This window comes from Grammomys surdaster, unplaced genomic scaffold, assembly GCF_004785775.1.
Source record: "Grammomys surdaster isolate TR1022 unplaced genomic scaffold, NIH_TR_1.0 266, whole genome shotgun sequence".
In the NCBI taxonomy this organism is placed as follows: Eukaryota; Metazoa; Chordata; class Mammalia; order Rodentia; family Muridae; genus Grammomys; species Grammomys surdaster.
The window spans coordinates 99,241-113,486 of NW_021604707.1; positions in this window are offsets into that span (position 1 = coordinate 99,241).

A 14,246-nucleotide genomic window follows, 5' to 3' on the forward strand; every position below is an offset into this window, starting at 1 on the left:
ATAGCGACTGCCTGTTAAGTTCTTGCTATGGGCCAGGTCCTCAGTAGCTTGAACTCTGGTCCTCACCTGAGTTGAGGATTAATACTAATGGCTCCATTTTACTGATAAGAAAACTGAGGCCCTGGAAATCTCAGTTCCCAGTTTAACACCTCAACAGTAGAGAGCTCTTTGGTACCCAATACTTTTTGGTACTTCTAGGGGTAGAATGGTTCGTTGCTCTATGCTATCACCCAGCAAGTTGACAAGCAGTCAAGTACAATGGAAATATGGGGCACACATGGAGAGACCAGGCTCCCAAGAAAGACTGCCCAAATCGGATTTCATATTTTAGGTTTAGGGAAGAAAATCACTGATGTTGGACAGGTGCCTGGAAGGCAAGTTCTCATGGAAGCTGTAGAAAAGCAGACGAAGGTGGAGCATGCATCTGCCCAAGGTCACACAGAGAAGGGATAGTATCCGGGCTAGCAAAACAACAGGCATTCCTGCACTTTGCAATCTGCCTTGGAGCTCCTTCAACCATGTTCTTTATGAAGGGCACACGGTTCCAGACGCCTTGAGGTTGCTGAGCTGTTCAGTGAGTGGCTCTAGTTCTTTCTCCACTCAATTAAAATGAAAGAGAAGAAAAAGAAGCAGGTTAGGGATAGTGCCAACCAGAACCAGAATCCTGCTGCTGTAGAAGCTAGCCATTCAGAGACCTTGCCTTGGCCTTTCTGCAAGTATCAGGTGCAGTTTAGGAGGGCTGGAGGACTACCGACAACCATCATGGTTTCCTTCCTCACCCACCTGCAGCCTTGGGTGAGCTGGACCCCTTCCCTGGAAGGTAGCCCTTCACTCAAGAAAGGTCTGTGGGTGCTGCAAAGATCTCTCTTCTAGGACATCACTTTAGTTTAGATTGTTTGTTTGTTTGTTTGTTTTTTGTTTTGGTTTTGGTTTTGGTTTTGATTTTTCGAGACAGGGTTTCTCTGTACAGCCCTGGCTGTCCTAGAACTCACTCTGTAGACCAGGCTGGCCTCGAACTCAAAAATCTGCCTCCCTCTGCCTCCCAAGTGCTGGGATTAAAGGCGTGTGCCACCACCGCCCGGCAGGACATCACTTTAAACACTGGTTTAATTCCAGGGTGAACATGGGAGGATTTCCTAACACCCCCAGGAAGGAAGGGCACCTGCAGGGGCAGAGGAACAGAACCCAGGGCACATCAAACAGCTTTCTGCAGGGACAGCTACCCATTTGCTCTTTGGAAAGGGCTCCCCAAGACTCCACGGCCATCTCTTTTTGCTTAGATCTCTTCTCTCTTGCACCTGAACTCTGACCTTTCCAGACCATGGACAAGTCTGACACAGGTTACTTCAATGATCAGCCCTGCAAGAACAACAACATTCTGGTCACTGGCCAGGGTCTCTGAGGAAGCTTCTGCCAGAGCTGGCTTCTCAAGCTCCCTCCTCCCCTGGGAAAAGCACTTCCGAGTTTGTAAAGAGCACTCTCTGTCCCATGTAAGTGCCACAACAGCCTCAAGAGGCAGGCAGACTGTACAACCCACTTTGTGGGACAAGAACAAAATGACTTGGTGGTTTGGACAATATCACACACATGGGAGGGGTGGGGCAGGGTCTTGTCAGGATTTGAACTCTGACCACTTGATTCCATGTCACCAACCCAGGTGATGTTTCAAAAGATGCCACTCCTAGCCCCAGATGTTACCAGGAGACAGGATCTCAGAGACTTTATAAGCTGTGTCAAACACAGAGCTAAGTTCTAGAGATCCAATAAAGAGGAGGCAGATGTGATCCGTACTGCCACCATCTATCTGATAATCCTGATAGAGGAAACCAGCCAAATAGGCCCCGTGCAGACAGGCCTGTTCCTAGAAGTTCAGCCCATGTGCCCCAGAAGGAGCCCAGGGCCCAGAGAATTTGTGCTCCCACCCTGGTATTGTGTCTTCCTGGCTGTGTAGGCTGAAAAAAGTCTTCCTGACATCCGTAAGCACATAGCTTCTCCCATGGTTTCTAGGTCCTTGCTCTACTCCCACCTTCTAGGTCAAGTGGTTAATGATTTCCTGGCATGAGTAATTATTCTGGTACAGTGTTTTCTTAAACCCAACTTTTCATGGGCACTTGAAGGCAAGAGGGGTTTTTCAGGTCATCTGACTTGAGCCCCTCACTAAGCAAGAACACCTTAGCCTCATTTTTTCCAGGAAGTAAGAGTAAGTCTCTCTCTCTCTCTCTCTCTCTCTCTCTCTCTCTCTCTCTCTCTCTCTCTCTCCTCCCCCTCCTTTCTTTCTCTTTTCCTTCCAGAGTAGATAGACTGCTCACTCCTTCACAGACCAGACCTCTGCCCAGTGGCTTGCTAGTAAATGTTTAACACTTGGCTCTCCAGGCTGGGAAGAACCTGATTCATAGTATCTGTTGATTCCCGTGTAAATAGTCCTACCATAGTGGCCTGGTGCCACATGCTTAGCAGTTCACACAGTTGGTTGAAAGTTTAACCACTGTCATTCCTGAGCCAGTACAAGCAGGCTACAACACAGAGTTGCCCCTAAGAAAAGTTTGGTCCAGCTTGAAAGTTTGCTGGAAAGTTCTTTCTGCCATGGAGCAAACCTTCTCACTGTTCATATATATCCCTTCACATCCTGATCTGAATCCTGTAGATCCTAGGCTTAGTGAAGATGGATTAGCCACCTTCCTCTCTGTCTTTTCTCCCTCCCTACCTCCTTTCTTCCCTTCCTTACTCCCTTTCTCAAATACTTATTGGGCCCTGGTGACTCCGTGGTGCTAGGTGCTGTGGCTACACAGACCTTATCTTTTTTTTTATCCAGCTCCAACTACTCTCCTGTACCCTCCCTCCAGCCTTGAGCAGACCAAGACCTTGTTTAACTACATTAGACCTAATAATAGGACTTAGGTGAAGTCATCCACCTTGGCTGCAGGTACAACTTCCTACAGGAACTTAGAAGAATAGATTACCCACTGAGCTTGTGTTGACTGCCACCCTTTCTCTTCCTGCCTTGGGCAGCCCTGTCTCCTTCTCCAAGCCTCCCAGAGCCTTTATAGTCCCTTTTGACACTTATCACTTTCTACCTCGGATTACAGCTATTTGTGTACAGGGCTTACCTCCTGTCAGACAGAGAGGGAACTAGTGTGGACTTTGGAGCCATCTCAGTCCCTGCATAAGGGATATGCTTTCTCTCAAGCTCACACCACCTTTGGAAGCCTCTGTTTCTCTATCTTCAAGACAGGCCTGGTGATAACTACTTCCAAGATGTTTTGGCCATTCAGTAGAATTAAAATGTAACCCCCTTTTCCGGTTTCTGTCTGGACTTCCATCCTCTTCTGGATAGACTTTGTGCCAATGCCTCTTCTTTGTCTTATACTACTTATAGCAGACATATATTTAACAGTGCAAAATACAGGGTCTTAGGCCAAGATGTTATATATGGGGACACATTTCATCCTTCCAAGCTTGGGACACTGGAATTAATCTATTTCCATCAACAGCAGACTGTGTGCACACACCCATAATTCCAACTTTGTAGAGGCTGAAGGAGGAGGAAACATCAAGAATTGGATGCTAGCCTGAAGACCCTTTCCTGGATCCAACCAGTCAAGTAAAAAGATAATTTAAGGCACAGACAGGTTACAAAAATCCAAGGTCATACAGATACTGGGTGAAAGCTAAGATTTGAATCCAGGATAGTCTGTTTTAGAATCCCAGCTGTTGAACTGGATGCAATATGTCAGTTCTGTGAGTGTGCATCTGGCTTATAGAGCCTGGGAGTAGGGGGTGTCTATGATGCTCCATGCTTTTGCATCCTTACCCTGGCCTAGAGACAGGGTGGAGCGATACGTTGCCCTTTTGGGACTCCCCCCAAAATAAAGTGGTTAGCACCCAAGGAAGGAATGTCTCCAGGCCCTTTGCTAGGGGAGAAAGAGGCTACTGATGGATAAAGCAATGTGAGGAAGCCCACGGAGGGAAGAGATTGTGATGGACTATAACAAAGGTAGACAGAGGAGTGAAGGGGTGTGGGGGGCAACAGAGGGTCATCTAGGAATAAGGTTCACATTTCCATGCAGACTATTGGCCAGTCCTGCAGTGTTCATGGGCTTTTGAAGACAGTATAGAGCAAAGATAGCTGGGCTGACCTGGGCCAGGTTGATGTTCTGATTCTCTAAAAGCTTCTTTGAGCTTCTATAGTCTTAGACTCTTACCTCACCTAATATTGGGCTCATCTTTCCACTTTTCTTAGTTTCTCCTGCAGAATAGGCATGAAGAGTGGACCTTGCAGTCAGTAGAAAAATGAACCAGATGGCAGGAGGCAGGAAGTGGGTGGAAGTACTTGGGAGAGAGAGAAGAGATGGTAGGGCCAGAGGAACCCAGCATGCCTGGATTGAGGTGACAATACCAGGTCTGCCAGTCTTTCTCATCTGTTTTCTGTTGCTAAATGCTTAATGCTTGCCAGCTCTGTTGGTGTCTACAGGGGCAGATCCATGCTGAACCCTGTTCCTCCCACTAGCTTAGGATAGCCCAATCATGGCTCCCAAAGGCAGGTCTTATAGAGTACATTAAAGAGTCTTTGAAGAACATATTAAGCCCCAAGAACACTATGAGACCCGCTTTTCTCTGCATATCTGCCCAAACCACTGCCCCTCCCACCCTCCCATAAGAACTGGGTCTCAGGTGTGTGTCAGAGCCCTAGAATAAAAAGTGACGCTTCACTCAACCCAGACAGGCTCTCAGGGCCCTTGGAGGCTTGGAACTAGACAGGAAGAAAACCATATCACAAAAAGATAGGCCATACAAAGGCTTGAAGTATCATCAGCATCAATAACTGTACTCAGAAATATAAAGTATGTCTTCAGGACTTAAATCTCTTTAAAGCAAAGTAATATAATATAGTCTAAAGATTTTAAAATGAGTTGGAGTTGGAATATATAACAACAATAATATATTAGCCAGAAATAAAGAATGTGACTACCCACTATTGCAATATTTCTAAAATATATGTAAATTGTATTGTGTTATCTGATGGGAGACCACATAAAATAGATACTATAAACGCCAAAGGTGGATATATATGTATGTATATGTATATATATGTATTGTATGTATACACACACACACACACACACATTAAATGGGATGACAAAATAGGAAACATAGTGCTTTTAAAATTGCAATTTAAGCCGGGCAGTGGTGGCACACGCCTTTAATCCCAGCACTTGGGAGGCAGAGACAGGCAGATTTCTGAGTTCGAGGCCAGCCTGGTCTACAGAGAGTTTCAGGACAGCCAGGGCTACACAGAGAAACCCTGTCTTGAAAAAACAAAACAATAACAACAAAAAACAAATAAAATTACAATTTAACCAGAAAATACAAAAGGAAAAAAGAAGCAGTTGAGGTGAAACAAATAAAGAGCAATTAGCACTGTAGTGGGTTTAAATTAAGCAATTACATGTGTGCTTACGATAAATTTAAATAAATAAATACCAACAGAGATTGACAAATGGGAAGAGAGGGGTCAATGAACTATCTTTAAGAGACTCTCTTTATACTATACATAACTAACATATGTTAAGAGGAACTACATGGTATATAGACTGTATACTATTCTGAACAAAAAAAAGCTTGAGTGTAACAATCTCAAATTTATCTCCATAGCCAATTTCATTCAGTTAGAGCATCATAATGAATCATGTCAGATAACTGAAAATCAGAGGCTTCTCAACTCAACTCAACTCAACTCATTGTATAAGACAGCATTGCTGTCATGCCCAATGGAAAATCAGAAAGTGCCGGGTGGGATCAGCACTTGGGAGGCAGAGGCAGGTGGATTTCTGAGTTCGAGGCCAGCCTGGTCTACAGAGTGAGTTCCAGGATAGCCAGGGCTACACAGAGAAACCCTGTCTCGAAAAACCAAAAAAAAAAAAAAAAAAAAAGAAAAAAAAGAAAGAAAGAAAATCAGAAAGTAAAAACATACTGAAAATAATATATTAAAAATGTATGTTTTTTAATTTTTTATTAGATATTTTATTTACATTTCTGATGTTTTTCCCTTTCCCCATTTCTCCCCCACCCAGAACCCCCCTATCCCATCCCCCCCTCCCTGCTTCTATGAGGACTTGCTGCCTACCCATCTACCTACTCCCTCCTCCCCACCCTCGAATTCCCCCACATTGGGACATCCAGCCTTCACAGGAACAAGGACTTCCTCTCCCACTTATGCCCAACAGGGCCATCCTCCCCTACATATACAGCTGGAGCCATAGGTCCCTCCCTATGTGCTCTCAGGCTGGTGGTTTAGGCCCTGAGAGCTCTGGTTGGTTGGTATTGTTGCTCTCCCCATTCGGCTGCAAACCCCTTCAGCTCCTTCAGTCTTCTCTCTAACTTCTCCATTGGGAACCCCATGATCAGTTCTATGGTTAGCTTCGAGCGAGCATCCACCTCTGTATATGTCAGGCTCTGGAAGACCTTTAAGGAGACAGCTGTATCAGGCTCCTGTCAGCATGTACTTCCTGACATCTACATCAGTGTCTGCCTTTGATGACTGCACATGGGATGGATACCCAGATGGAGCAGTCTCTGGATGGCTCCTCCTTCAGTTTCTGTCCCACACTTTGTCTCTATATTTGCTTCCATGAGTATTTTGTTACTCCTTCTAAGAAGGACCGAAGCACACACACTTTGGTCTTCCTTCTTTATGAGTTTCACATGGTCTGTGAGTTGTATCTTAGGTATTTCGAGCTTTTGGGCTAATATGTGCATATTTTTTACTTCCTTTTTGCATTAATTATTTTAATAATACTGCATTTTAAATTTTACTATTTTATACACATGTACATTTATTTTTTATAAACTTTATTCTGTGAGGAATCTGTTCTGATAAATTTTTGTCAATTTGACACTATATGTCATCTGGAAGAGGGAACCTCAACTGAGAAATGTCTTCATTATATGGGACACACATCCCTAGATATACTGCTGTCGGAATCCTTCAGCTATGCTGTGAGGTTGGGTATATAGACAGAATTCTTTCCATTGTAGGAAGCTTCCCTGAGCCTTGAGGGATACTTTCCTGAATCCTAGGCTTATACTGCCCCTTGCTGTCTATCTGTGAATGATAATGTTATTCTGTTCAACTTTTTTTTTTTCTGCTTGTGCAAGTAGTAGATATTTTGTCTCAAGATGCTCAGAGCTGCACTGGTACCCAGTAGTTTACATGCATACAGCTGACTTTTCCTTCTTCTGAAGCACCATGGTTGGCAGAATTCTTATACTGAGTAAACCTAGCAAAGCAGAATTTTAGTCAGCTTGTGATTTTTTTCCGGGGCATCTGGAGCTACTTCTCAAACCTGACAACGTTTAAGGACACTTATTATAATAAAGGGGACACTGAAAACCTTTGGCATACTGTGGCAATAGGAGTGTATAAGCTATTTCAGGCAAAATGGCACACACCCGTAATCCAAGAACTAGGGAGACAGAGGCAAGATGATTGAGAAAGCTTTAAGGCAAGCATGAGCTATGTAACAAATCTCTATTTAATCAAAAATAAGTAAATGTATACATGAAATGAAAAAATATATATACATTTGTGTTTGTGTGTGTTTGTGTGTGTGTGTGTGTGAGAGAGAGAGAGAGAGAGAGAGAGACAGAGACAGAGACAGAGACAGAAAGAATGAAAGAAATGTATGTCACTGACCTCATTTGTGATGGAGTTTCATAAGCTTTTATCACCTAAGATGGTGGAGGTGGAAGTACATACAGTCTATGGTGTTTGAACAATGACAAAAACAAACAAAACCACTCAATGACATATTTATCAGGCCATCCCCTATCAGGTGGTGCATGTGTATGCTTATAAAATGAAAGGTCCTGAATGCCTGTATTTGATATTTAGAATATTTTAGTGAAACTATCTGATATAATGAAGCTGTTAATAGCAAAAAGAGCTTGAGCCCCAGTAATGAAATCCATAGCTTAAGCTTGGTATAAATAAGAGACAGTGTCTACATTCTCTCTGAAAGTATCCTATGGGAACAGAGCTGAAATTTCTAAAAGCCAAATTTAGCTTTTTTTTGGATGAATGGCAGCCCACACTAATTTTTGAACCTCATAGAGTACTGACAGCATCCTTAGAAATCAACAAAATGAATAGTAAAACTACTTTAAGATTCTATCACAGTGGCTATCAAGAAAATAAACAACAGTAAATGTGATGTAGATTCAGGGAAAGAGGAAACTTTACACACTGCTGGTGGAAACGTAAACTGATACAGACACTAGACAAATCAGTATGGAAACTCCTAAAATAATATTACCACATGGTCCAACTATGCCACTTCTGGGAATACAGCAAAGGACTATAAGTCAGCTTGCTACACAGATTCTTTCATATCCATGTTGTTATAGGATTCACAATAGCCAAGATACAGAGAGCCTAAGTGCTAATCAATGAAAAACAAATAAAGTAAATGTGATTATATATATGTGTGTGTGTGTGTGTCTTATTTAGCTGTAAAAATTAAATTATATTAGTTTGAGAAAATGTATGTAATTGGACATTGCCATGTAAAGGGAACTAAAACCATACTTAGATGAATTTTACGTGTTTTCCTATGCAGAAGAAGACACACACACACACACACACACACACACACACACACACACACACATAAACACACACACACAATGAAACCAGAAGTGAGATTAAGTAAGAGAATTGAAGTGATCTATGGTGACAAGAAGAATAGGAGAGGGTAATGGGAAGAAAGAGAGGCAAAACTATCATATGCAGAATTTAGGCTTAAACACACACACATATGTATATACATATAGACATATAGTGTATATGTATATATACAGAGTAGAGATGTATGGACCAAGTGTCCAATGAAGATTTAATTAATGTATATCTTACTACATCATTTTCTTTTCTAGTTTGGAATGCATAAGTAAAATAAACACTCTCAGCTCTAGCAGAATACCCATACTGCTTTCTGTGTCACCAGTGGAGTGAGGACTGTAACAGCAGGCAAGGCCAAGTGCAATCCTTAGTGATGACTGTGTCAGGAAAGTGGGAAACCAAATCAGTTTTGCATCTCTGGAGGGATTCCAGGGATTGGTGCCACGTCAAGGCCTCGAAAGTTGGAAGGATAGTGAGGTCCTCCACATAGCCATTCAACTCCTGTTGAAAAGTTGGAAACAGATGGGTTTTGAAAATGCATGAGATATCATAAAGTCTTAAACAGGTGTCAATTCCAATTGCACCTGCTGTTCCAGATGTGATTTCAATGTTGGAACAAACTGACATCCACACTGCCACCTGGCATACAGCTATTGAGGGAGAAAATGCTTTCGTCCCTGTCTCTGTTACTGTAGACCAGCAGGACTCATTTGCTCTCAGGTAGTAATACAACTGCACAGTCTCATTTCAGGACTATATCACTTCTCATACCTTAGGTCACAACTTAGGCCACAGGGATTCTGATCACTGTGTATGTTTACAGGAAATCGACAGGTCAATCACATCAAAGGCACTGGGAATATTTTACTAACTAAACCTAGTATGCTAGAAGTGGCAACTAGTGTAAACTGCATGCCAGGGTGTAGGATAAAAAAAATTGACAAAATCGGAAGAGTCTTACACAGATTTAATATTGTGGTGCATGTAAACACATCCCTAGACACGATAGGCACACACAAAGTAGTCTTCTTTGTGCCAAACGGGAAAAATGCTGTTCATGCCAGAATGTCTCCTAAGATTTTTTATAGAGTCCTTTACACAGCTGCAAATTTTGGGTGGAGCTTACAACATGAGAAGGCTTTCCAACTATCCAGGATGATGCCCAAGATGCTATAGCACTTGGACCAAACCATCCATTAGGTCTAATGGATATTAAAGAGTCTGTGACAAATAGGAGTGCTCTATGAAACCTCTGTCTGGCCCTTACAGATACAATACAGAGTAGACCTTTAGAACTGTAGAGCAAATTCTTAACATTACAAAAATAAAAATAAAACTGCTTTCCTTTCCAGAAACAGCCTTTGGGTTTGTTTGTTTGTTTTTTTTTTTTGTTTTTTTTTTTTTGAGACAGGGTTTCTCTGTGTAGTCCTGGCTGTCCTGGAACTCACTCTGTAGACCAGGCTGGCCTCAAACTCAGAAATTCGCCTGCCTCTGCCTCCCAAGTGCTGGGATTAAAGGTGTGCACCACCACTGCCCGGCTGATATTGAGTCTTAATTGACCTTGGTCTGCCTAAAACTTGAGCTGCCCATTAATTAGGTATTATCTGACTATGCAGGCTGGACATATACAACATAAACAATAGCACTTGATCATCAGATGGACATACTTACAAGGTTGGGCCCAAATAAATCCTTAAGATACAAAATCATGGGAAGCATTGCCCATGTTATTTCTATTCACTCTCCTGTATATTACATTCTCTTTTCCAGTCTGCACCTATGGCATCATATGGTATTCCCTACAATCAGATGGGAGAGGAAGAGACAACTGATGCTTAGTTCACAGGTGACTATGCAGAATGCTCAAGCATCATACAGAAATGGACAAGGGCAGTACCGCTCTCTCTCTCTCTCTCTCTCTGTCTCTCTCTCTGTCTCTCTCTCTGTCTCTGTCTCTCTCTGTCTCTGTCTCTGTCTCTCTCTCTCTCTCTCTCTCACACACACACACACACACACACACACAGACACACACACACACACCAAAAACTGCAGAAAGACCGTGGTGAAGTGTAGCCTGTAAGCAGTGTTCCCTGATTGCTTTCTTTGCTTGAGAAAAGAGCAGACATGTGACTATGTGCCAACCCACTGCCTCTGGCCAATTGTTTAGGTGGATGTCCAGGCCTTTGAAAGAACCTGGTCAGAACGTGGAATCAAGGATAGTTGAGAAGAAATAGTGTAAAGTTTTGTTATAAAGCAAGTCACATTCTGGTAGAAAATATTAATAAGACACTTGGATCAAAAAATTAAGGCTTTAAAAATTCAATAATAATAAAGGAAATAACCCAATAATAAAATTGGGTAATTTTTAACACACTTCATTGACACACATACACAGAATAAATAAACACATTGTAAGATATCCACTAGTATTATTAGTTAGAGGCATACAAATAAAATAACTGGATTAAAGCTATAAAACAATTAGCACACTTAAAAATCCAAGAGGCCATGAAGGGAGTTTGGAAAGGCAGCTTAGCAGTTATGAGTGCTTTGTTGCTCTTCTAAAGGACCAGAGTTTGTTTTCCAGCACCCACACCGGGTGGCTCACAACTGACTGTAACTTTAGCTTTTTATCCTCTGAAGCCATCATATAGCTTCTGCTATCACCTGCATACAATAATGTACACACATTCGCGTGCACACACACACATCTTTTAAAAAGTAAAATCATTTTTTAAAGGCTATAAGAGAAAAAAATTAAAAAGAATCCTGGATTCCTCTCAAGCTTCCTGTGGGAATATGAAACTGTAGAACCTGGTTTGAAGACAGTCTATAAGGTTTATCACACACCAGCCACACAGCCCAATCATTCTAGTAGCTAATTTTCATAAAGAAATGAAAATGGCTACATCCAGACATTCACACACTTACAGACATGCTAGATTCATTTGTAACAAACCAAACTAGAAAACAATCATACACACACAGGTAAAAGAAGGATATTATCTTGTCTGTGTGATGGAATACTACCTAGCTATAAAAAGGCATAAAGTATTGATCAAACAACACGGATGAATCTCAAAATAATAATTATGCTCAAAGAGAAATGCCAGTCACAAAGAAAGTACATTATATGTGGCTTCATTTATGTAAATTTCTAGAAAATACTAAACTGACAAACAGCAAGATGGCAGATCTGCTGGTTATCTTCGTGAATTTTGTTCAGTGAGTATGTGTGTGATCTAGCTGTGTCAAAATGTATCAGATTTTGCACTTTACATATTTGAAATCTATCTGCCAATTGTACCTCAATAAAGCAACTGAAATATCCAAATGTAAGAAAGTCAGTGAATGTGAGAGATGCTTCTAATGTACCTCATTCAGATGCTCTCTGGGAAGAATCTCCTAGGCAGGAATCATTGCTTTTACTTGAAATCATGAACAGATACTGATGATCCTTTAATTGTTGATTTTACTCTTATCTGCTGAGATAACATAATGGTCTCCACTTACTGAAGCTCAGTGGTTCTCAACCTTCCTAATTTAATAAATACCCTTTAAATGTTCTTCATGTTATGGTGATCACAATCATAAAATTATTTTGTTGCTACTTCCTAACTATAATTCTGCTATCATTATGAACTGTAATGTAAATATCTGCTGCCAGGCGGTGGTGGTGCACGCCTTTAATCCCAGCACTTGGGAGGCAGAGGCAGGTGGATTTCCGAGTTCGAGGCCAGCCTGGTCTACAGAGTGAGTTCCAGGACAGCCAGGGCTACACAGAGAAACCTTGTCTCTAAAAACTTAAAAAAAAAAAAAAAAGGATATCTGTTATGCAATTCTTGGGAGAGGGACCCCAAAGGGGCTGTGACCCCCCAAAGGGGTTGTGACCCACAGGTTGAGAACCACTGCTTGTATCAGCAACTCAGTGTGTGATTTTTTTTTTTTTTATGAGACACCTGCAGGACTTCTCTTCATGCTCACAGCTGTGGATTTTGTCAGCTTCTAACTTTAGGTGTCTCTGCATTCAGGTCAATGCAGTGTCTATATATTTTCTTTCCTGTTCAGCTTGATTTCAAGTTTCTAACATGTTCCCAAGTTACAACGTATGCACCTTCTAGCCTCTGAGTGTTTATACTCAGTTCTACAAATTTAGAGTGTCTATTTTATTGGAAATCAGTTGAACAGGGTGACAGATAGGATACCTCAGCATTTCCTTAGCAGTAAACTTTCAAAATGTTATTAAATTTCATAATAGGTGGAGATCTATCCAATCGCTCCAATGATCCTTGGGATTATTTTGTAGTTTTTATTTTTCTAATATTTTTCTCACCCTTTCAAGTTCCTACCATGAAGTTGCACCATTAATCTCTTATATGTCTGCAATTATGTATCCTTTCTGGACTTAACATTGTTTATTACTTTTTTCATCCAAAATCAATTTTCCTTAATTTTACAGCAATTACTCTTGGGGTTTGTTGGTCTGCTTTAGATTTCTAATGCACCTTAAAATTATAATTCTATGCTTTCATCACAATTTTGGAAAATTCCCTGTCAAATGCCTATTAAATGTTTCCTCCATTTTCTCTATAACAGGTGCTGGAGTCCTGAGTGTATTAGAATTTTCTCTCTGTCCTCCATCTCTCTTAATTTCTCCTTTTATCACCCATCCTGCAATTCTGTATGCTGCGGTCTGAGAAACTTATTTTAACAAATGAGCTAGATGGATAATTCTACAGCTATACACAATTAACTACTCTTTACAATTTATTTAACGTGCTTATTTGGACCTTACTTTTTCTCCATGGTCACACAGCGATGGATGTTCCATTCAGTTGCATTTTGAATCTGTACAGTCATCCTGACATTCTGGTATTGTTAGGTCCTATTTGTATGGTGTTCTTTCTTTGGAACCCTTGCCTAGGTCTTATATCAGATGGTATCTGTATCTACAGCCTTGTTTTCAGCATATGTTCCTCTGATCCTTGGTCATGGGAGCTTTCTGTCCCAAATACTTAATGGTCTTGAGTTGAGAGTTCATATTTATTCCATCTTAAGGTTATCTTATTTTATATACTTCAAACGAAATTATTTTCTTCCAGGAAATGTTTCTGTCTATCATTCACAAGCTTCCACTAATCTAGAATTTCTTCAAGCTTCCCTCAAAGACTGCCGCTGAAACTACATGTTCAAAACTTAGTTGCTTTTTCTTCTAGGTACAACAAAGCTCTCCATGAAGACATGTCCTGCTAAGGACCTCTGTCCCTGTGGTCTTCCTTCCCCTCTCATCTGCTTACTGCCCAGTACTCTCAGTTTTACCTTGATCTTGGCATTTGTCTTCATGCTTTATTCCAAGATTGGATTTATTTCAAGATCAGCTTACTATATACATCCTCTTACGAACCCATTAATCCACCAAAGTGTTTTCCCTTCAGTGTCTAGCTGGTTCTGCAGGGGAAGCATCTATCAGAGCACTTAGAAGTCTGTGTAGCCAGTTGTGAAAGTTAATCTGACAACTATGTCTGTATGAAATTAAAAGAAACATTGAAAACTCCCAGAGCTATCAGCC